Below are 26,493 nucleotides of genomic sequence, written 5' to 3'. Positions count from 1 at the left end.
TAAATCTATATTCGATGTTAACAAATTTCTCTTCTTCAGAAACGCTTTCCTTGCCATTGCCAGTCTACATTTTATATCCGCTCTACTTCGACCATCATCAGTTATTTTACTTCCTAAATAGCAAAACTCCTTTACTACTTTAAGTGTCTCATTTCCTAATCTAATTCCCTCAGCATCACCCGATTTAATTTGACTACATTCCATTATCCTCGTTTTGCTTTTGTTAATGTTCATCTTATATCCTCCTTTCAAGACACTGTCCATTCCGTTCAACTGCTCTTCCAAGTCCTTTGCCGTCTCTGACAGAATTACAATGTCATCGGCGAACCTCAAAGTTTTTACTTCGTCTCCATGAATTTTAATTCCTACTCCCAATTTTTCTTTTGTTTCCTTTACTGCTTGCTCAATATACAGATTGAATAACATCGGGGAGAGGCTACAACCCTGTCTCACTCCTTTCCCAACCACTGCTTCCCTTTCATGCCCCTCGACTCTTATGACTGCCATCTGGTTTCTGTACAAATTATAAATAGCCTTTCGCTCCCTGTATTTTACCCCTGTCATCTTTAGAATTTGAAAAAGAGTATTCCAGTCAACATTGTCAAAAGCTTTCTCTAAGTCTACAAGTGCTAGAAATGTAGGTTTGCCTTTTCTTAATCTTTCTTCTAAGATAAGTCGTAAGGTCAGTATTGCTTCACGTGTTCCAACATTTCGACGGAATCCAAACTGATCCTCCCCGAGGTCTGCATCTACCAGTTTTTCCATTCGTCTGTAAAGAATTCGCGTTAGTATTTTGCAGCCGTGGCTTATTAAACTGATAGTTCGGTAATTTTCACATCTGTCAGCACCTGCTTTCTTTGGGATTGGAATTATTATATTCTTCTTGAAGTCTGAGGGTATTTCGCCTGTCTCATACATCTTGCTCACCAGCTGATAGAGTTTTGTCATGACTGGCTCTCCCAAGGCCGTCAGTAGTTCTAATGGAATGTTGTCTACTCCGGGGGCCTTGTTTCGACTCAGGTCTTTCAGTGCTCTGTCAAACTCTTCACGCAGTATCGTATCTCCCATTTCGTCTTCATCTACATCCTCTTCCACTTCCATAATACTGTCCCCAAGTACATCGCCCTTGTATAAACCTTCTATATACTCCTTCCACCTTTCTGCCTTCCCTTCCTTGCTTAAAACTGGGCTGCCATCTGAGCTCTTGATATTCATACACATGGTTCTCTTCTCTCCAAAGGTCTCTTTAATTTTCCTGTAGGCAGTATCTATCTTACCCCTAGTGAGATAAGCTTTTACATCCTTACATTTGTCCTCTAGCCATCCCTGTTTAGCCATTTTGCACTTCCTGTCGATCTCATTTTTGAGACGTTTGTATTCCTTTTTGCCTGTTTCATTTACTGCATTTTTATATTTTCGTCTTTCATCAATTAAATTCAATATTTCTTCTGTTACCCAAGGATTTCTAGCAGCCCTCGTCTTTGTACCTACTTTATCCTCTGCTGCCTTCACTACTTCATCCCTCAGAGCTACCCATTCTTCTTCTACTGTATTTCTTTCCCCTATTACTGTCAATTGTTCCCTTATACTCTCCCTGAAACTCTGTACAACCTCTGGTTCTTTCAGTTTATCCAGGTCCCATCTCCTTAATATCCCACATTTTTGCAGTTTCTTCAGTTTTAATCTACAGGTCATAACCAACACATTGTGATCAGAGTACACATCCGCCCCTGGAAATGTCTTACAATTTAAAACCTGGTTCCTAAATCTCTGTCTTACCATTATATAATCTGTCTGATACCTTTCAGTATCTCCAGGGTTCTTCCACGTATACAACCTTCTTTCATGATTCTTGAACAAAGTGTTAGCTATGATTAAGTTGTGCTCTGTGCAAAATTCTACTAAGCGGCTTCCTCTTTCATTTCTTAGCCCCAATCCATATTCACCTACTATGTTTCCTTCTCTCCCTTTTCCTACACTCGAATTCCAGTCACCCATTACTATTAAATTTTGTCTCCCTTCACTATCTGAATAATTTCTTTTATTTCATCGTACATTTCTTCAATTTCTTCATCATCTGCAGAGCTAGTTGGCATATAAACTTGTACTACTGTAGTAGGTGTGGGCTTCGTATCTATCTTGGCCACAATAATGCGTTCACTATGCTGTTTGTAGTAGCTTACCCGCATTCCTATTTTCCTATTCATTATTAAACCTACTCCTGCATTACCCCTATTTGATTTTGTACTTATAACCCTGTAGTCACCTGACCAGAAGTCTTGTTCCTCCTGCCACCGAACTTCACTAATTCCCACTATATCTAACGTTAACCTATCCATTTCCCTTTTTAAATTTTCTAATCTACCTGCCCGATTAAGGGATCTGACGTTCCACGCTCCGATCCGTAGAACGCCAGTTTTCTTTCTCCTGATAACGACATCCTCCTGAGTAGTCCCCGCCCGGAGATCCGAATGGGGGACTATTTTACCTCCGGAATATTTTACCCAAGAGGATGCCATCATCATTTAATCATACAGTAAAGCTGCATGTCCTCGGGAAAAATTACGGCTGTAGTTTCCCCTTGCTTTCAGCCGTTCGCAGTACCAGCACAGCAAGGCCGTTTTGGTTAATGTTGCAAGGCCAGATCAGTCAATCATCCAGACTGTTGCCCCTGCAACTACTGAAAAGGCTGCTGCCCCTCTTCAGGAACCACACGTTTGTCTGGCCTCTCAACAGATACCCCTCCGTTGTGGTTGCACCTACGGTACGGCCATCTGTATCGCTGAGGCACGCAAGCCTCCCCACCAACGGCAAGGTCCATGGTTCATGGGGGGAGGCAGGAGTATTGCATATGTATAGTGTTATATCTGTCATGGAAATTCTTGACTGTGTATACATATTCCAATTATATGAACTTTTGAACGATATTGTATGAATTATGCTTGTGGATTTAACTAACTAATGGAATGGTTGTTAAGTAATGTACTGTAAATGACTTGATCCATAGTTAGGGAAAGTAGGGTTGAATTCAAAAGATGTGGAGAAGCCCCGCAGCTACGGAAGTAGTACAGCGGAGTGGAAAAGGTGTGGTTGGAGCACAAGTGGCAACTCGTCTTTTGTGACAGGTAAGGCGTCTGGACTAAGCAGTGAAGTGGTAAACACCTCGCTAACAGTAGCGGATCTTTGTGACTCATATTCATGGAGTTTTTAGGCCAGAAGAGCTTAACGGCAACTTTTATGGGCATCAGATCCTGCACTGGGTGATACCATTTACATGGCTTGATTTTTGGCCCTATAAATATAATTGCGATTCCAAGAATATATGTAACAGGACGAGGCCAACAGTAACGGTATGATTGCATCCATCGCTGCCAGGTTAATAGCCACTACAAATTTTGCCACCAGAGCCACCAGCCTTCCACTAAATTGTTTATATTAGGCACTCTATAAATGGACCAGGTATTTGTGAAATTTGGTAGATTTCAATAATAATCGTGATGTTGTTAAAAGCTCTCTCTTATACCCATGATTGTCCCATATCACAAACCTAGAGAGGAATCCTACCCAAGTAAATTTAATTCAGAGTATCCTAATTTATTATGAGAAAGCGGCTGAGCATGAATTTAAAGTTATGTTGTTATTTTCACAGCCAATTATAATTCTGAGCAGGTCAGAAAACTACTTACGGAAACACATTTGTTATTTAAAAAGTTATAGTTTGTTGTGCTTTCCTTAATTGATAATTAATTATTAGAATACTTACCATTTGTCATACGTACTGGTGTATTTTTGTTAATGAGCATGGTTCTTCTAATTATGAAAGTTTAAGGGTCCTCATGCCTAGGCTAATTATTTAATGAAGCAATAAATACACTCCTTCAGAGCCAATGAAGTCGGATCTACATTTTTTTTATTTGTTTCATACCGAGTTTAAGACAGAACTATTTACTGTGTTATCTATTCTAATGAACATTGGTTAATGTACAGGCATAGAGACCCTATATTAAGCAATGAAGTTGTAGATTATGATCATTAGCAGACTCTCTGATTTAAATTCATAGTCATTTCGAGCTTTTCCCTGTTCAGTATTGCTACAAGATTTATGTACATCGGTAACTGTTTTTATAAACTGTTACATTTAGTTCATTTAACGTACGTGTTGTTGAGAGGCATATGTTACTGTTTGACAAGTCATTGGTTTCTTGGTAGCACATTTAATAGCAAGGTTAGGTTACTGTGTTGTAGTAGGAACAGATGTAAGGAATGAGTTTACTGTGTGTGTGTGTCAAGGAAGGTTAGGTTAGCCTTAGCACTGCCTTCTGCTTTATCATTTTGCTTGACACATGAATGCCTGATTAGGCTGGCGTTCGGTTTCAATATGTAACGTTACAACTTGCTTTTGTGCTGCGAGAACGTCTGTTCCTGAACCACCAGTTCACTGTTAGTTATATTGTGTTGGAGTGTTTCGGAAACGAATCCCAGATTGACTGTTCTGTTTCCATTAGGTTATCTCACGGTAACAACTATCAAAAATTTCTCGCTAAAGTACAACGTAAGCATTAATTACCGTGTGTGGCAACTAGTTTTATTATTACACTGGCTCCAGGCTACAAAACACATATTGTTTCCGATCATGAAATACAAAAAATGTCTAGCGAAAAACTAGTGTGGTTCGAGCAGTGAATGTCCAGTGGCACTAGGGTGCAGTCAAGTCCAGTACAATAAACAATAGTAGATCTTGTGCTCAAATGTAAATTGTAATATAAATTAAGACTGGACAAAAGTGTGACTGCATTAACTACACGCAGCGAACGAAAATAAACAGTGCTGGGCACCTTGGGAAATGCTGCCAGCAACATTAATACCTGTAGCAGTTCATGTGAGCATGTAACAGATGGTGCTAGTGTTAGGCAAGACGCAATGTCACGAATACATAAATAAAGAGATCGAGATGTTTTATCGCCCCAAGTCAAACAAGAACAAAAAGAGGAGACAAATGATACGGAATTTGTAGACGATAATTGACATTTTTGATTCACCACAAATAAAGAGAGAACCGAAAGAAGTATTTCAGGTAGAGCCAGAGCATGAAACATCGGTAGAACAAGAAAGTAGAGCACTTGCCCGCGAAAGGCAAAGATCCCGAGTTCGAGTCTCGGTCGGGCACACAGTTTTAATCTGCCAGGAAGTTTCTTATCAGCGTACACTCTGCTGCACAGTGAAAATCTCATTCAAGAAAGCATACAACCGTTGAGTGTGACTGACTATTTAAATACGGTGTCTGATCAAATGAAAACACAAATCAGTGATCTTAACAACGGAATTGCAACCTAAGTTAGCAAACTTGAAAGCCAGCTTAAAACACAGGTTAGCGACCTCAAAAGTCAAATGAAGTTTCATAACACCAAATTAAGGCAACAGATTGAACTGGTAGACCAAAAAATAAGTAGTTTGGGTTCTACTGTCACTGACATGAAAAATGAAATCAATAACATTCAGGAAAAAATAGAAGCTTTGGCAGTGACGAAAGTGGATGAAAAAACTTTTGGTCTGAAAGCTGAAGTAATAGGCGAGTGCAAGAACGAACGCTTACATTTGAGAACAACACTTTGACATGTCGAAACAAACAAGTTGTTGAATGTGAACATAAGTGTGTTCAACACACTTCGCAAATTCCAGGAAAGATCTCTGACCTTGAATCTAAAATACGAAATGGGCCTGGTGTCATTAGTAACGGAACACTACTTGTTACAAGGACAGGAAAAGTTCGATCCCACCAGGAAACATAACGGATGGCAGCCATTAGATTTCGTAAGGAATTGCGAAAGAATTTTTACAGATTATTTATCTGATTAGGAGAAGATAAATGTGATGATCAGCGCCTTGGCAGGTGATGCCAAGCGCTGGGGACTTAACCTGAATACTGAGCAAATTACGTTTAACGAATTTAAACAAAAATTCACAAAAGAATATTGGTCTGAAGAGAAGCAGGATTGCATATGGCGGGAGTTTATCACGGCTAAACCCCGTGATAATAGGGGCAGGAATTCTTTAAAAGATTTCTGCGAATACTGGTACTGGAAGTTGTCACAATTTTGTAAGTAGACAATAAGAATGCGTAATTACCTGGAAGCTATGGAAAAAGCTCCCAGAAGATTCTAAAAGATATGTAGGAAGCAGCCACCGAAGCATTTTATCGTTCTTAGAAAGAACCACAGGCGAGGAAGCAGGGATAACCGCCTAATTATACTAACAGAAACGACTGTAATCATAAAGAATAAAGTGACGGAGATGGTTATCGCATCAATGTGATTCAAAGAGGTGGAGGTAGGGGAAGAGGAAACTCTGCTAGTCCCGGTACAGGTTTTTCCGCACGTAATGCACACCAAAGCTAAACGGAAAACTGAATACGGATGATGTTAAAGGCCAAACCGACGGGGACAGAATTTACGAGCCCGAACAAAGTAACTTTTACCGGAATAGTTATCGAGTAATGAAACAGGAAAGCGGTCGCACCGCAAAACACGATGCAGCACGTCAATGACAGGCGCACGTTATGGTGATTATCCAATTGCAGGCAGCGAGCTCGGCGTAAGCAATCTTATAAGATATCATAGAGCAAATGACCGGTGCGAATGTTCCAACTGTTCCAAGAGAAGCCATGTGTGAGTTAGTGGAACGGGATGTAAATGTCACAGTGGATAGAAGCGAAACCGCTAAGGTAAATAATAGTTCCGTAGTCGAGGAAACAGCGGCCGGATTCGTAGACGTAAGAGAAAGCGTTAATGGTAGTGTATAATAGTGTAACTGGCGAAAATAAGTTTTCAGAGGTGAGAGAATGGCGTGTGCAGATGGACGATCCGTACAGTGGCCTCACACAATGCAAATGAAAGGATTTTAAGAAATCATATGCAACCAAAAAGTTACTTTGAAGGTATAAGAGATAATAGGGACTTCGATAAGGTGACGTGGCCCAAAAGTAACGAGGAGGAAATAAAAAGCGCCACGTAACATTTGCGTGCTGCCAATAAAAAGTCGTTATGGGTAGAAGGATGACGAAGGACGAAATCCTCAGCATTAATGGTGAAATAGCCTTTGTTAACGATTCGCAAACAGTACTACCTGCTACCGGAAGGCGAGAAATTGAAGATTACATGGCTTGGTTTTTGGCCCTATAAATATAATTCTGACGCCAAGAATATATGTAACAGGACGAGGCCAACAGTAACGGTATGACTGCATCCATCGCCGCCAGGTTAATAGCCACTGCAAATTGCGCCACCAGGGCCACCAGCCATCCACTAAATTGTTTATATTTGGCACTCTGTAAATGGACCAAGTACTTGTGAAATTTAGTTGTTTTAATATTAATCGTGATGTTGTTAAACATTCTCCCTTATATCCATGATTATCCCAAATTACAAACCTGGACAGGAATCCTCTCCCAGTAAATATATTTCAGAGTGTCCCAATTTATTTTGAGAGGCGGTTGAGCTTGAATTTAAAGTTATGTTGATATTTGCACAGCCAATTATAATTCTGAGCAGGTCAAAAGACTACTTATGAAAGCACATTTGTTACTTAAAGTGTTATAGTATGTTTTGCTTTCCTTAATTGATAATTAATTCTAAGAATACTTCCCATTTCTCATGCGTACTGGTGTAGTTTTGTTAATGAGCATGGTTCTTCTAACCATGAAAGTTTAAGGGTCCTCATGCCTAGGCTGATTATTTAATGAAGCAATAAAAAGGCTCCTTCAGACCCAACGTAGTTCAATCTTCATTCTGCTAAGTTGTTTGAAAACGACCTTAAAAAAGGAGTATTTACAATGTTATCTAATCTAATGCACGTTGGTTAATGTACTGGCATAGAGACCCTGTATTAAGCAATAAAGTTGTAGATTATGACCATTAGCAGACCCCCTGATTTCACTTCAGAGTCATTTAAAGCTTTTCCCTGTTCAGTATTGCCACAAGATTCATGAGAGTCGGTAATTGTTTTTATAAACTATTACACGTAGTCCATTTAATGTATGTGTTGTTGAGAGACATATTTTACTGTTTCATATGTCATTGATTTGTTAGTAGCACATTTATTTGCAAGGTTAGGTTACTGTGTTGTAGTAGGAACAGAAGTAAGGAATGAGTTTACTGTGTGTGCCAAGGAAGGTTAGGTTAGCCTTACCACTGTCTTCTTCTTCATCATTTTGCTTGACACGTGAATGTCTCATTAGTCTGGCGTTCCGTTTTCATATGTAACGTTACAACTTGCTTTTGTCCTGGAAGAACTTCTGTTCCTGACCCACCTGTTTACTGTTAGTTATATTGTGCTTGAGTGTTTCGGAAACGAATCACAGATTGATTTTTCCGTTTCCATTAGGTTATCTCACGGTCACAACTGTCGAAATTTCCTCGTAGAAGTATAACGTTAGGATCGATTGCCGTTTAAGGTGACCGGTGTTTCCGTTACGAACTGTACCTACAAGGTTATTTTCCAAGATTTCATACAATAGTGTTAAAGATCAACGGATATGGAAGTGGGGCAATACCAAAGAGGTTTCAGACCTTGGAGAGGCTCTACCGAACAAGTAATGACTCTGAAATTAAACATGGGTTATTACCGCAAACGAAGGAAGCCTCTCTCAACTACATCTACATTTACATGCATACTCTGCAAATCACATTTAAGTAGCTGGCAGAGGGTCCATCGAACAACCTTCACAATTCACTGTTACTCCAATCTAGTATAGCTCTTGGCAAGTACAAACACCTATAGCTTTCCGTACGATCTCTGGTTTCCCTTATTTTATTGTGGTCATCCTTTCTCCCTATGTAGGTTGGCTTCAACAAACATTTTCGCATTCGGAGGAGAAAGTTGGTGAGTGGAATTTCGTGAGAAAATTCCGTCTCAACGAAAAACGCTTTTCTTTTGATGATGTCCAGCCCTAATTCTGTATCATTTCAGTGACACTCTCTCATATATTTCGCGATAATACAAAAGGTGTTGATCTTCCTTGAACTTTTTCGACGTACTCCGTCAGTCCTGTTTGGTGAGGATCCCACACCGCTTGGCGGTATTGTAATGGAGGACGGACAAGCGTAGAGTAGGCAGTCTCCTTAGTAGGTCTGTTACATTTCCTACGCGTCGTGCCAATAAAACGCAGTCTTTGGTTAGCTTTCCCTACAACATTTTCTATGTGTTCCTTCCAATTTAAGTTGTTCGTAATTGTAATTCCTATGTATTTAGATGAATTTACGGCCTTTCGATTTGACTGTTGTATCGTGTAATCGATGTCTAACGAATTCTTTTTAGCACTCATCATAGTCTTCGTGCGGATGACCTCACACGTTTCGTTATTTCGGATCTACTGCCAATTTTCGCATCATTCAGATACCTTTTCTAAACCATTTTGCAATTTGTTTTGATCTTCTGATCACTTTATTAGTCGATAAACCACAGAGTCATCTGCAAACAATCTAAGACGGCTGCTCAGATTGTCTCACAAATCGTTTATACACATAAGGAGAAGATAATGAAAATATAGACAATTGTATAGGTGTCCTTGGATAACATAAAGATGATACGAAGTATAAAGTAACTATGGACGTTATTAGAGCTGATGAGGATGATACCTCATCAGAAGAAACCATCGAGCCTTAATTACGATCTCACGAGATATCAGAAAACGATCTTGGCGCCTGACTTAGAAAAGCTTTCATGTTAGATCCAGAAAGCGAAATAGAATGGTCGGATTTGGACGACTTATCGGATGACGAAAATTTCGGTATACCTAAAACCAATGAAAGTGCAACAAACTGCTATATTGTACCAATCAATGACGGTGTGTTCAAACAAAATGCAGACTTCAATACTGACCGAACAAAGAAATAACTACCCGATGATATGGTACCATTTCAGAGAAGAATTCAAGTAATTAAAATCTTAGAATTCTCACAACCGAAGAAACCACTTGATATAGGGAAATATGACGGAAATTGAAAAGTTATGTAGGACCTATTGTCACCCTAACCATCGGGCATGGGGCAGATTTGTATCTGAATGTGAGAGTGTAATGAATACCTTGCCTAATGAATCAACTGGATTTACACCTGAGGAAATCCCGTTCAGTAATAGGAGCACATGTTTACTTGAGGAAATAGAGTTCCCGCTGTGTACAGACTGGGGATTAGCACAGAATAAAGAATTGTTGAAATAAAAACAAAGCAGAAGCGACAGCTAAAAGACACTTTAGGAACGTGAGGTCTGCCAGGTTGAAGAAGACTCATGAAATATCAAGTGAACTTAACCATCAAACTTCAAAATTTAAGTATATATAGAGCTTTTGCAGATGATATTGCTCTTCTATTGAAAAATATAGCAGATGCAATTAAACAAATAGAAATCTTAGCAAAGCATGCAGCTAAATTTGATTTACAGATATTACAAGGAAACTCTGAATTCATGTCTAACAAATATAAGGAAATCAAAGAAATGCACAAAATTATTGGATGTATCGAAAGGGTCAAACACTTTAAATATTTGGGAGAACAGTAACGGATACTGGCATATAACAGTAGGCTGTCAAACTTCGAGTAGTTGAACGTAGGAGGGCACACATATTAACACGGAAGCTGTACAACAAAAAAAGCCTATCTCTATATGCGAAGTTATTACACTACAATGCAGAGACGAGAATAGAAGTTCAATATGCAGCAGAAACTCTCTCTTAAGAACAAAAGACTAACAGATGAGCTCGAGAAGAAAGAAAGAGTAATTCTGAGGAAGATTTGTGGTGGACACAAAATAATTGGTGAAAAATGGGTAAAGATCAGCAGTGAGGAGATCTAGCAATTTATTAAACCAGTAACAGTGGAAATGACAAAGAGAAGGCTGACGTTCTTTGGTCATCTGGTGATAATGGACGATGGAAGATTAACGAAGAAAATCTTCCGTATAATTCAAGAGAGGAAAACATCCCCCTCTTGGTTGCAAGGAATAAAGAAAGAACTCGGAGAACTTGGGCTTACAAAAATGAACGCACTGAATAGGGGAAACTACAGAAAGGTAATAACAGAATTCGAGTTTATTCTGGAGGCTCCAAAATCGAGGACCAACAGGAAATTAAACGTTGAACATCTGTCAAAAATGGCAGCAAGCAGAAGAGCAGCTCGAGACAAGAGAAAGAAAAAAGTGAACATGAAACAGAATTTGTAACGCGGTCCTTAGTTGGCTAATTCGTGTAAATAAATAACAAATAAATACAGGGTGATTTTCAAGATATAAAAATATTTTAATATGCTATTCTACAAGTAAAACTACAGAAAAGTTCATGCAAACATAGGGCCGCCAATGTTTAGTTACGGAATTACGGCTAATAATAATTTTGCCTGGAATTCAGAAGCTTCGCTAGTATGAAGCTTTCGCAAAGCTGTACGAGGTTAAAGTAAAGCAGAAGTTCCATTTATTTTGTTGCTATTGGTCTAGTGAATCTTATAAAACATGTCCCAGCCGTGTATCTGCAGTAGATTTCCAGAACATCCAGAGAAGCAAAGGTTATTACACAAGTAAATTTGTTTATTTTCCATGAAGACTGTAGAAACGTTTATGTCATTGTTGGCAACCGTTAGTGAGTTGTTTCAGTCGTTTCCTAACCTTCAATCGAGTTAGTTTTCTGAATTGTTCAGTGAAGTAATATAATAAGAACAGTCTATTTAAGTGAAACCTCATATTAACTGTTGTAGTTTGTAAATTATTTATGAAATAGGGATGCCTTTTAAATATACGACAGAGGAATACACCGATATGGTATTTATTTATGGCATATGTGATGATAATGCTAAGGCTGTAGTAAACAAATATCGCGCACGTTATCTAACTCGTAGTATTTCGAACGCACGAACCATTTGCGGAGTATTTCGAATGTTGCTGGAGACAGGTTCTCTACCTAGTGTTCATAATTAGTACGAATGCTGTATACATGAAGACTATGATGAGGATAGATGAACCAGATCAATATCATCAAAATAACTGGAAATCGTGATTTACTTTAACCTCGTACAGTTTTCCAATGGCTTCGTATTAGTGAAGTTGCTAAATTTCAGGCAAAATTTGTTATTAGGCATAACTCTATAACTAAACATTTGCGGACCTATGTTTATATAATTTTTTCATTTACTTTTACTTGTAGAATTGAATGTCACATTATTTGCATATCTTCGCGAATCACCCTGCATAATGGGCCGTTCATAATACAAGACATACCTCGCAACAATGCTACTGTTTAACCTATCCAAAGTCCAAGAATCCCTTTGGTGTCCATAACATAGTGGATCTCAAACCGTATGTCCCTATAAATAAGTAAGGAAGTATATTTGGAAATTATACCAGAATAAAAAAGTATATTATAACGTAATGTAAATATACCTATCTTACTGAAATTACTGTAATGTATTAAACTGTAATTTAAGTCTTTATAAAAATGTTGGTACTTATATAAAATTACTGATAATTTCTTTTACGTTTCAGATTATAAAAATCGTTGTAAAAGATGTGGAACCCAATATTGAAATGACTAAATGCTGCCAAACTGAAAACAAATAGGTATTGCCTTAAATACAGAGTGGGCAGTATAAATGACTTGCCAAAGTTTGGCAAAAGTATATATCCGAAATAGACTGCCAAAACACAAAGTGAGCAGCCAGTTTATTAATGTCATATATATGAAGTGTTGAATTGCTTGAAAAAAATTGACTGCCAGGTGCTATAGTAGGTAGCAAAATTATTTGATTATTATCTTGGTTAAAGTTGGATGTGTTTTGCAATGGTTTTCAAAGATGGAGAGTATATTTCAAGTAAGGGCAGTGAGAAAATAATATTAGGTTCAATTTAAATACATTTATATGTTTACGTAAATATAAAAAATGCACATGAATTATTAGAAGCAGCATTGAAAATTCCTAGCTTAATAATTCCAGAATTATACTATAGGATATATTACATGTACATTGTTAAAATTTCTTGTGATATTGTGAGATGTATACTTGTATATGTATATCTACATTTTTTGAATGCTTACAACATTGTACTCAATATTCTTAACAACACAGACAAATTTTGATTACTACTCAACTTATTATTGCACAAAACGAGAATAATTATGATAGGTGCAAAGAATTGAATAGTGTTGCTTATGTTTCGTTTTGGTAATGATGTGTACAAATTATATGTATGAAGTACACGAACAGTTCTAGTTGGAATAATTATTTCTTTTCTATTTTCGACTGCTCGACACAAATTTTCATGTTTCACTGACGTATAAATGACAGGAAAAATCTATGAACCATGGGGCATATGTAACTCCTTGTTTTTATCTCCTTTGTATCTGTATCGATATTTCTGTGCCAATTTGCAGTAGTGCTTATGAATAATGTTGTACTTGTCATGGAAATTCTTTGACTACGCATACATATTTCACTTATTTGAACTTTTGAAAGATGTTCAAATTATGCTTGTGAATTTAAATAAGTAATGGAACGATTGTTATGAAATGTACTGTAAATTACTTGATCCATAGTTAGGGAACATTGGGTTGAATTTGAATGCTGTGGGGAAGCCCCATAGCTATGGAAGTAGTGCGGCGAAGTGAAAAAGGTGCGGTTGGTGCGCAAGTGGCCACTCGTTCATTGTGACGGGTAAGGTGTCTGGGCTGAGCAATGCTGTGGTTAACACCTCGCTAGCAGTAGCGGATCTTTGTGGTTCATATTCATGGCGTTTTTACGCCAGAAGAGCTTAACGGCATTTTTTATGGGCATCAGATCCTGCACTTGGTGATACCAATTACGTGGCTTGGTTTTTGGCCTTTAAATATAATTCTGACGCCAAGAATATATGTAACAGGACGAAGCCAACAGTAACGGTATGACTGCATCCATCGCCGCCAGGTTAATAGCCACTGCAAATTGTGCCACCAGGGCCACCAGCCATCCACTAAATTGTTTATATTTGGCACTCTGTAAATGGACCAAGTATTTGTGAAGTTTCGTTGTTTTAATAGTAATCGTGATGTTGTTAAACATTCTCCCTTATACCCATGATTATCCCAAATTACAAACCTGGATAGGAATCCTCTCCTAGTAAATATATTTCAGAGTGTCCCAATTTATTTTGAGAAGCGGCTGAGCTTGAATTTAAAGTTATGTTGATATTTGCACAGCCAATTATAATTCTGAGCAGGTCAAAAGACTACTTATGAAAGCACATTTGTTACTTAAAGTGTTATAGTATGTTTTGCTTTCCTTAATTGATAATTAATTCTAAGAATACTTCCCATTTCTCATGCGTACTGGTGTAGTTTTGTTAATGAGCATGGTTCTTCTAACCATGAAAGTTTAAGGGTCCTCATGCCTAGGCTGATTATTTAATGAAGCAATAAAAAGGCTCCTTCAGACCCAACGTAGTTCAATCTTCATTCTGCTAAGTTGTTTGAAAACGACCTTAAAAAAGGAGTATTTACAATGTTATCTAATCTAATGCACGTTGGTTAATGTACTGGCATAGAGACCCTGTATTAAGCAATAAAGTTGTAGATTATGACCATTAGCAGACCCCCTGATTTCACTTCAGAGTCATTTAAAGCTTTTCCCTGTTCAGTATTGCCACAAGATTCATGAGAGTCGGTAATTGTTTTTATAAACTATTACACGTAGTCCATTTAATGTATGTGTTGTTGAGAGACATATTTTACTGTTTCATATGTCATTGATTTGTTAGTAGCACATTTATTTGCAAGGTTAGGTTACTGTGTTGTAGTAGGAACAGAAGTAAGGAATGAGTTTACTGTGTGTGCCAAGGAAGGTTAGGTTAGCCTTACCACTGTCTTCTTCTTCATCATTTTGCTTGACACGTGAATGTCTCATTAGTCTGGCGTTCCGTTTTCATATGTAACGTTACAACTTGCTTTTGTCCTGGAAGAACTTCTGTTCCTGACCCACCTGTTTACTGTTAGTTATATTGTGCTTGAGTGTTTCGGAAACGAATCACAGATTGATTTTTCCGTTTCCATTAGGTTATCTCACGGTCACAACTGTCGAAATTTCCTCGTAGAAGTATAACGTTAGGATCGATTGCCGTTTAAGGTGACCGGTGTTTCCGTTACGAACTGTACCTACAAGGTTATTTTCCAAGATTTCATACAATAGTGTTAAAGATCAACGGATATGGAAGTGGGGCAATACCAAAGAGGTTTCAGACCTTGGAGAGGCTCTACCGAACAAGTAATGACTCTGAAATTAAACATGGGTTATTACCGCAAACGAAGGAAGCCTCTCTCAACTACATCTACATTTACATGCATACTCTGCAAATCACATTTAAGTAGCTGGCAGAGGGTCCATCGAACAACCTTCACAATTCACTGTTACTCCAATCTAGTATAGCTCTTGGCAAGTACAAACACCTATAGCTTTCCGTACGATCTCTGGTTTCCCTTATTTTATTGTGGTCATCCTTTCTCCCTATGTAGGTTGGCTTCAACAAACATTTTCGCATTCGGAGGAGAAAGTTGGTGAGTGGAATTTCGTGAGAAAATTCCGTCTCAACGAAAAACGCTTTTCTTTTGATGATGTCCAGCCCAAATTCTGTATCATTTCAGTGACACTCTCTCATATATTTCGCGATAATACAAAAGGTGTTGATCTTCCTTGAACTTTTTCGACGTACTCCGTCAGTCCTACTTGGTGAGGATCCCACACCGCTTGGCGGTATTGTAATGGAGGACGGACAAGCGTAGAGTAGGCAGTCTCCTTAGTAGGTCTGTTACATTTTCTACGCGTCCTGCCAATATAACGCAGTCTTCGGTTAGCTTTCCCCACAACATTTTCTATGTGTTCCTTCCAATTTAAGTTGTTCGTAATTCTAATTCCTATGTATTTAGTTGAATTTACGGCCTTTCGATTTGACTGTTGTATCGTGCAATCGATGTCTAACGAATTCCTTTTAGCACTCATCATAGTCTTCATGTGGATGACCTCACACGTTTCGTTATTTCAGATCTACTGCCAATTTTCGCATCGTTCAGATACCTTTTCTAAACCGTTTTGCAATTTGTTTTGATCTTCTGATCACTTTGTTAGTCGATAAACCACAGAGTCATCTGCAAACAATCTAAGACGGCTGCTCAGATTGTCTCACAAATCGTTTATACACATAAGGAACAGCAAGGGGCCTCTAACACAACCTTAGGCTACGGCAGAAATCACTTCTGTTTTACTCGATGACTTTCCGTGAATTACTAAGAACTGTGACCTCTTCTACAAGAAATAACAAATCCAGTGTTATAACTGAGACGATATTTCATAAGCTCGCAATTTCACTAAAAACGCGTTGTGTGGTACAGTGTCAAAAGCCTTCCGGAAATCAAGAAATACAGAATCGCTCTGAAATCCCTTGTTAACAGCACTGAACACTTATAACGAACAAAAAGCTAACTGTGTTTCACAAGAACAATGTTTACTAAGCCCATGTTGTCTGTGTGTCAATGGACCGTTTTCTTCGAGGTAATTCATAATGCTCGAACACAATATTTGTTCCAAAACCCTGCTGCATATCGACGTTAAGGATATGGTCCGGTAGTTAAGTGGATTACTCCTACTACCTTTCTCGAATATTGACCTGTGCAACCTCCAGTCTTTGGGTACGGATCTTTCGTCGAGCGAACGGTTGTAGATGATTGTTAAGCATACTCTGAAATGGACTTAATTGGTATACAGTCTGAACCATAAGATTTGCTTCTATTAAGTGATTTAAGTTGCTTCACTACTCCGAGGATATTTACGTCTACGTTACTCACGTTGGCAGCTGTTCTCGATTCGAATTCTGACATATTTACTTCGTCTTATTTTATGAAGGCATTTCGAAAGGCCGTGTATAGTAACTCTGCCTTTGTAACACTGACTTAGATAGTATCTCCATTGCTATCGCGCAAAGAAGGCACTTATTGTTTCATTCCTCTAACATACCTCACATATGACCAGAATCTCCTTGGATTTTCTGCCAGGTATCGAGCACTTACAGTTTTTAATAAGGCATATGATTCTATCCTCAGAACCTCGTTGTTAAAAATCTTGAGACATTTTCGCCTCCTCTTAAAATTAATTAAACTAATAGAACTTACCTTAACAAATACAAATTCTAAAATTCAGTTCAGAGGGCTACTTTCTGAATAATTCTTGGTAAAAACTGTTTAAGGCAGAAAGACAGCCTGTCACCACTTCTTTCCAATTGTGCCCTTGAATACATATTGAGGTAATGGTACAAGGATAATCCAAAAGACGTTAAGGTTGGAACACAATGGATGACACCTCGCTCTTCTCCCCAACAACATTCAAGAAACCAAACAACAAATACAATCATTACAGGAAATAGCCCAGTGTATTGGGCTTAAAAGACGTTTTGAGAAAAACAGAAATAATGCTAACGGAACCGCCACTGGCAAACAAAATTAGAACTGGAAAACATGACATAAACATTGTTAAAAAGTTTAAATACTTGAGAAAATTAATAAAACACAGCCTGAATAAAAAACCATCACGGCAGAGCAGAATAAACAAACTGATTAGAATACGTCATTTTACCAAGAACACATATAGTAAAAAATTACTCTCAATAGCCAAAAAACTGAAACACTACAACACAGTCACACAGCAGCAAGTAACGTATGCTACCGAAACTGTATTTAAAGCAACCAACACTGGATCAATAGACAGATTACTCAAAACAGAAAGGATAGTCAGTACTTGTATAAATAAACATACCAAAAGACGGAGTTTAGACAATAGCCTCAAACGAAACAGTTTATAAGGAAATAGACCCCGTGACAAGTGCAATGAAAAAGAAACAGATTTGTTTCCTAGAACACTTGACGAGCAGAACAGAAAACATAATTACCAGGAGAATAATTGAGAAGTTATGGAATAGTAAGAGGGGCATTAGATGAAGTGCACAGATCATGGAGGACATGATGAAATTACAAACTACGATGGAGGATTCGAAAGGCGAGACAGAAGCGCTCAAGGTACTCCAGGACAAACATATCATCCTACCAGCAAAAAGTAACAAGCTGGGAATTGGAACGGTGATTTTGGATGAGAAGAGAAGGGCACGATCTGAGAGAATGAAAAAGTATAGGGCCAACAAGAAACTGAAGAATCTAATTCATAATATTGACTAGCATAACTTTATCATAGCTAACACTTGGTTCAAGAGTCATAAAAGAAGGTTGTATACATGGAAGAATCCTGGAGATACTAGAAGGTATCAGACAGATTATATAATGGTGAGACAGAGATTCATGAACCAGGTTTTAAATAGTAAGACACTTCCACTGACAGATGTGGACTCTGGCCACAATCTATTGGTTATGAACTGTAGATTAAACTGAAGAAACTGCAAAAATGTGGGAATTTAAGGAGATGGGACCTGGATATACTGACAGAACCAGAGGTTGTACAGAGTTTCAGGGAGAGCATAAGAGAACAATTAACAGGAATGGGGAATGAAATACAGTAGAAAACGAATGGGTAACTATGTGGGATAAAGTAGTGAAGGCAGCAGAGGATCAAGTAGGCAAAAAGACCAGGGCTAGTAGAAATCCTTGGGTAACAGAAGAAATATTGAATTTAATCGATGAAAGGAGAAAATATAAAAATGCAGTAAATGAAGCAGGCAAAAAGGAACACAAACGTCTCAAAATTGAGACCGACAGAAAGTGCAAAATGGCTCAACAGGGATGGCTAGAGGACAAATGTAAGGACGTAGCGGCCTATCTCACTATAGGTAAGATAGATACTGCCTACAGGAAAATTAAAGAGACCTTTGGAGAAAAGAGAGCCACTTGTATGAATATCAAGAGCTCAGATGGAAACCCAGCTCTAATCAAAGAAGGGACAGCAGAAAGGTGGAAGGAGTATATAGAGCGTCTATACAAGTGCGATTTACTTGAGGACAATATTATGGAAATGGAAGAGGATGTAGATGAAGATGAAATGGCAGATACGATACTGCGTGAAAAGTTTGGCAGAGCACTGAAAGACCTGAGTCGAAACAAGGCCCCGGGAATAGACAACATTCCATTAGAACTACTGACGGCCTTGGGCGAGCCAGTCCTCACGAAACTCTACTATCTGGTGAGCAAGACGTATGAGACAGGCGAAATTCCCTCAGACTTCAAGAAGAATATAATAATTCCAATCCCAAAGAAAGCAGGTGTTGACAAATGTTAAAATTACCGAACTATCAGTTTACGTCTGCAAAATACTAACGCGAAATCTTTACCGACGAATGGAAAAACTAGTAGAAGCCGACCTCGGGGAAGATCAGTTTGGATTCCGTAGAAACACTGGAACACGTAAGGCAATAGTGATCTTACGACTCACCTTAGAAAAAAGATTAAGGAAAGGCAAACCTACGTTTCTAACATTTGTAGACTTAGAGAAATTTGTAGACTTAGAGAAAGCTTTCGACAATGTTGAGTGGAATACTCTCTTTCAAATTCTAAAGGTGGCAAGGGTAAAATACAGGGAGCGAAAGACTATTTACAACCTGTAAAGAAACCAGATGACAGTTATAAGAGTCGAGGGACATGAAAGGGAAGCAGTGATTGGGAAGGGACTGAGACAGGGTTGTAGCCTTTCCCCGATGTTATTCAATCTGTATATTGAGCAAGCAGTAAAGGAAACAAAAGAAAAATTCGGAGTAGGTATTAAAATCCATGGAGAAGAAATAAAAACTTTGAGGTTTGCCGATAACATTGTAATTCTGTCAGAGACAGCAAAGGACTTGGAAGAGCAGTTAAACGGAGTGTACAGTGTCTTGAAAGTAGGATATAAGATGAACATCAACAAAAGCAAAACGAGGATAATGGAATGTAGTCGAATTAAGTTGGGTGACGCTGAGGGAATTGGATTAGGAAATGAGACAATTAAAGAAGCAAAGGAGTTTTGCTATTTGGGGAGCAAAATAACTGATGGTCGTCGAAGTAGAGAGGACATAAAATGTAGACTGGCAATGGCAAGGAAAACGTTTCGGAAGAAGGGAAATTTGTTAACATCGAGTATAGATTTAAGTGTAAGGAACTCGTTTCTGAAAGTAGTTGTATGGAGTGTAGCTATGTATGGAAGTTAAACATGGACGATAGATAGTTTGGACGAGAAGAGAATAGATGCTTTCGAAATGTGGTGCTACAGAAGAATGCTGAAGATTAGATGGGTAGATCACGTAACTAATGAGGAGGTATTGAATAGAATTGGGGAGAAGAGGGGTTTGTGGCAGAACTTGACAAGAAGAAGTGACCGGTTGGTAGGACATGTTCTGAGGCATCAAGGGATCACCAATTTAGTACTGGAGGGCAGCGTGGAGGGCAAAAATCGTAAAGGGAGACCAAGCAGATTCAGAAGGTTGTAGGTTGTAGTAAGTCCTGGGAGATGAAGAAGCTTGCACAGGATAGAGTAGCATGGAGAGTTGCATCAAACCAGTCTCAGGACTGAAGACCACAACAACAACAACAATATTTACTAAAGTGGTCCAATGTAGGTCATAAAATAAAATAATAAAAAAATCATAGTTGCACACTAAAATACGTTATTAACGTCTATCGGTAAATCACTCGTCTAGTCGCGTGAGAAATTTCCTTCCATCGCAAATAATACTGTTCAAAAGAACGCCTGTAAAAGCATTGTGAGTTTTAATCAGTGGTTGAATTCGTAGATCCGTAATATAGTGACGGTGAAATAGCATTGTCCCCAGGTGAGTGGTATCGTCTATATACCATCTCCATGGAGATTCCATGGAAGCACTCTGTGCCCCTCAGTGATACTAAACCATTCTCACCTTGTAGAGACTCATGTTGATAGTGTGCATCTGTTTCACTGTATTGAACGGTAAGCTATCAGGACGCCGTCGCTATAAAGTTCGGTGTTCATGTGGTGAAATAGGTATTTCGTCTACACTGCCTCAAATCTCGTAGGTTTGGGTATAACCGTCATGTAGGACAAAATTATGAAACAGTATCATCATAAGAAGACTGAAAGTAAGGCTTTGTATTACAGGAGTATCCTGTGAATTTCTACTACCATCCTCTCATCAGCTCGAGGATTAACTAGACCAGCCCTGTTCAATGATCTGCTCGTGCGAGGTGGCTCGCGCTCACGCCTCAGCATTGTGCAAGCAAGCAGCTAGCGTCGAGTAAGGGAAGGAGCAGCGTAGGGGAGGGGATGAGGAATCGGAGCAAGGCAGGTCAGAACGAGAAACTTTTGTCAGCCTGTCTGATCTACGGGCACTAATATAGATGTATCGCTTCACGGTGGCTAATTAATGTCTTTTGAGACAAATTTATTTTCTGGAAATGATACATTGATAAGAAATGACAATGAAATGAATGATGAGGCAAAGCACATGGGGCAGCTTAGTACGAAACATATTTATTGCGACTGTTCCAGCTTCATGATGAATGTCGTTTTCGGACGAGGTTCAAATTGACATCAACATGTATTTCCTGACTTAGAAACATTACGTGTAAATGAATACTACCTCATTTTGCTTTTTACTAAAGCATAAAGGTGTGGTATGACTTTCTGAAAGCTGCTATATCGAAAACAAGCTTTTAAATTGAAGTCAGTCTGTGAACTTCTGGGGATAGATTTAGTTCTGTTCGTTGTGGAAGAAAAGTTGCTCGTAAAAATATGTAGGTTCAAAAATCGGCATAATCGCAGCTACAAGCTTGTGGAGTTGTAAAAATTTATGTAGAAGAAAAATTTTATGCGAGTTTATGAGACTTGCGTTATTGCAAAACTACTCACTCAAGTGCTTGTCTCACTAAAGGACTATAAGTTCTAAATGTAAGTAGGCATCCTACACTGCAGAGCTATAAACCGATAGTGGTGTTTGACCCTCGCTTTGAATTTCCTAACCTGCCTGTATTGCTGCTTTTCACCGATTTTAAAGAGCTACTCTCCACTTCAAGCACTGTGCCGTTAACTATATACGCTTGCCTTTAAAACTAGAACGGAATTAACATATTGTCATTCCTCTGAAGACAGCACAAGGTTTGCACTTCCCCTGCGGTATATAATGACGTCTGACAGCCACATTTTATACCGTGAGTGCCAACTACTTAGGCTGCGACCGAGCGCGAGCGCTGGTGCCCACCTAGGCGCCTCTGAACAGACTTGGAATAGACTACCCTAAAACAGTTAGATACAAATGGAGTACTGAGGAGCGCTCTCACATTCATGAAACAAAAACCAGTGTGGATGTGTTACGTAGTCACTACCTGAGTTTGAACAGTGCTAAAGCAATGTACTTATATTCCCATTACAGACCGGCTGTCAAGCCACCGCAGCAATAATCATCAGTGAACATTTCGATTGCAACAAATGAGAGAATAAATCATAGAGTTGATTTGAGGGCAGAAGGCATTCCAATCTTCAATTTCTAAACAAAGAAAAACTAGAAAAGAAGACTCACAAACAGTTACACCACCTTCATACAGACAACTGACGAGGACCTATGAACCTAATGTCGATGGTAGCTACTGTGCACTCATACACATACACACACCCACGCACACACACACACACACACACACACACACACACACACACACACACACACATTCTGTAATAATGAGGAGTTAAGACTCAGTACAATACCAATTCTTTGCTTTATGTTTCGCGTACACAAAAAGATCGTTCGCCATGGATAATCGTTACTATTCGTAAATGCGTTTAGGAAATAAAATGCTATTTGAGTTCTTACGTTGTTTAAGTCGTGGAAGCTACTGACGGCCCAGGCTACTATATGCGGGTTTAATCAGAACAAACGTACGAAAAATCTATCACGAAGCGATCCTCTTGCAGTTCTATCCGACGCTTGCTTACAAAACCACACATTAGTAAAATCAAACACAAGGAGGCGGGTTGCATCTGCAAGAAAACATAAATCCTCTGAGTCTCAGTTCTGAATGAATGTGTGTCTACTGAGGAGAGTTGATTTGAGCTCTTGTGAGTCAAATGGGCGAGCAACAGTACGAAGAGAAAATAATCGCGGACTTGAAGAGAGAAATATCAAATGAAGATGATGGAACATGTCCTTTTTTTGCGGTCGAGGTATTGGTGCCATTGGTAAGTATCTTCCATCGCCGTCACGATGACCTCGGTTAAGAAGCACACGGGCCACCGATAACGGGTCCACGAAGTCAGCAGCCGTCCCAACTTCCCAAAGCAGCAATGAAGTGAGCCAGAAAAAACAAAATAAACTGTCAAAATATTCGGTGTGATTCCGCAGTAAAATCTTTTAAACAATAACACGATGCCCTAAGCGTTGATCAGACGCTCAGCACGATGCGTGTATGTCTGTGAAGCGACACATGCAAGGCGCGTCGCAGAGCGATAAGATGCCAGACTCTTGAGACAGCACAGACGTTAATCTGTATAAATGAGAGATATGTAGCGAACAGGCATCGCGACTGTGGTCTCACACCATTCCGCCAGGTTTAGTATATATATATATATTATCAAAGTACAAAATAACGCACTATTCTACTTCACGCTGAAAAGAGAATCTACTTGTGATTTCTACAGCACATGCTGTTTTATCAGACAGGAGATGAAATGTTGCCTTGTTCCGGATATTAGCAACACAATACTTAAGTGTGCTTATCACGGGAAATACGTTATAAGACACCCGCCGCACCCCACCGCCACCCCTTTTTTTGACAATTTTTTTTCTATAAGCAGTATAAAGATACGTACACACATTTTTTCGTATGAAGAAGATATGGTTCAAATGGCTCTGAGCACTATGGGAATTAACATCAGTGGTCATCAGTCCCCTATAACTTAGAACTACTTAAACGTAACTAACCTAAGGACATCACACACATCCATGCCCGAGGCAGGATTCGAACCTGCGACCGTAGCGGTCACGCGGCTCCGGACTGAGCGCCTAGAACCGCGAGACCACCGCGGCCGGCGTATAAAGAAGGAGGGTTTATGAATACAACAGTGAATTTAAGTGCATCATTCGTTAGCTGTTTGTACTCACGTCTACATCTAATGTGCTCAATTGACGAGGCACTTCATCGAGTAGGGAGGAGTATAACAAGTATATTTTCTGCAAGCATCCATCAGAGGACTTCATCAAGACGGGAAAGCCATTATAAAAGGAGCGCGTATGACAGTTTATTCGGGTTATCCTGCAATCAAGAGATGTATAAGCAGGAATACTTTACAGTAAATAACCGCAGTGCATCGGAAAGGTGTGAAGGGGCATTACCTGATGGGACTTCTCGAGACGATGTGTTGTATTTGCTGGAACTGTGTACCATTTCTGAAATCGCTACTGCATCATCCTCTCACACCACGCAAGATGTAGCGAAGAACACATTGAAAACGGGAAGACGTGACGGCGACAGTTTTATTTGGCTTCTCACCGATCAAGAGATATACAATGAATCGCCAAAGAAACTGGTATAGGCATACGTATTGAAATACAGAGATACGTAAACAGGCATAATGCGGTCCGCAGTGCCTAAAATGCGTGAAACTGTTGAGGCCAATACTGCCGAAATTACAGCACTAAAAAAAGTCTGTGTCTGAATACGAGAAAAAGGCACGAGAGTTGGAAGTGAAACTATCTTCCGCCACAGACGAGCTAGAACAGTACCAAAGGCGAAATAGTCTACGACTGTTTGGAGTAGCAGAAAATAAAGAAGAAGACACGGACAACCTGCTTATACAGGTTGCACGTGAAAAATTAGGCATTGAAGTGACCAAGGCAGACATTGACAGGAGCCACCGGGTGGGACGAAAACTAGCAGGTGCTACCAAACCTCGTCCAATAATAATTAAATTTGTGTCGTACCGAAAAAGGGCTGAGATCTTTACCCAGAAGAAGAAGTTAGCAAGGACAGGGCTTACACTAAGGGAAGATCTGACACACGAGCGGCTAAAGATTTTAAACAGTGCCATATCCCATTTCGGTCTTCAGAATGTGTGGACTCAGGATGGCAGAGTAATCATTAAGACTGCAGCTGGAAAGAAGACAGTCACAGACATGACAGAACTTAATAGTATTAAGTGAACCTACTCGAGCCAAAAGTCAAACTTAACACCATTTGCAAATTTTAACAGTCCTATACTCAGATATAGTCTTGTAATTGTATTAACTTTTTAATTATTTTTACCTTCAACTAATTGTTTTTGTAACTGTATTAACTTTTTGCTACTTTTTTGTGTCTTTAGCTGTAGCCATTGCTTAGTTTTAGTTACTGCTAATACTTTTTTTCATTTTCTCAGTTTATTCTCTTCCATTCTGTAATAGTTCTATTGCAATTATTAGTCTCTCCTTTAGTTCATTAGTCAACCATCTCTTCGGTTTAAACTGCTCATAACAAAAATCACTATCAGTATCACTTTAGGAAATTTAAATCTAATTGTAGCTTCCTAAGATAATCACTACCAGTATCACTCTAGTAAATTTCAATTTAATTCTAGCTTCCTACGATAAACCATTAAATATTAAGCTCACTTCTCTCTGCTGGCAGCATCGGCCTCTTAAATCACTCCCCTTTCCTTTATTTCCACCCTAAGCTGTTTCAAATACTCTAATTACATCTCTCCTCTTACGACATAGGATACTCAGTGACACACATTTTGGTCATATTCTCCCTGCACCGAATACCACTAATCCATTATCTATGCTCCCGCAACCTTAGGAAATCTCTTGCAGTCGCCTTTCTTTCGGCCCTCGCGGAGTCACAAACAGGGCGCGCAAAATCTCGGACAAGCCTGTATTATGTCACTTGGCGGAAACACCGGCCAGTGCCTCTCGCGGCAGGTAGTGCCTAACAAAGGGACAAACCAGTCTGCCACCCTACTCCAGGCTGCTCAGCGGAACGCGTCCGAGCTTTTAGCAGCTCACTGCAACATTCAGTCTTTACCTGCGCATTACGAAGAACTTAGCCTCCTCTTCAACCAACTAAACTACCACGTAATCCTCTTATCCGAAACGTGGTTGAAACCACACATATCCTTTGCATCTATTCATCTCCCAGGGTACACATTTCTTAGGGCAGACAGATCAAAAAAGCGAGGTGGCGGGGTCGGCGCATATATACGAACAGATCTCAAAGCGAAAGTCTTATGTACGTCAAATCCTGCTGAAGAAAAAGAGGCTGAATTCATGTTCATTGAAATAAACATACAAAGTCGGAAATTCTTGACTGGCGTCGTGTACAAGCCGCCAAAAATAAGCTCAATGAGTTCCTTCCAGTCGGAATTACATTCATTTCAGTGTCAATACGAACATGTCATCGTAATGGGTGACTTGAACATAGACCTGCTAAGAGACACTCCCTCCGCAATAAACCTAAGAAGATTGTTTAGTTGCAATAGCATGAACATTCTTCCATTACAACCTACACACCATACGGCGCACAGT

This window comes from Schistocerca gregaria, chromosome X, assembly GCF_023897955.1.
Source record: "Schistocerca gregaria isolate iqSchGreg1 chromosome X, iqSchGreg1.2, whole genome shotgun sequence".
Taxonomy (NCBI): domain Eukaryota; kingdom Metazoa; phylum Arthropoda; class Insecta; order Orthoptera; family Acrididae; genus Schistocerca; species Schistocerca gregaria.
This window is presented reverse-complemented; position numbering follows the sequence as displayed.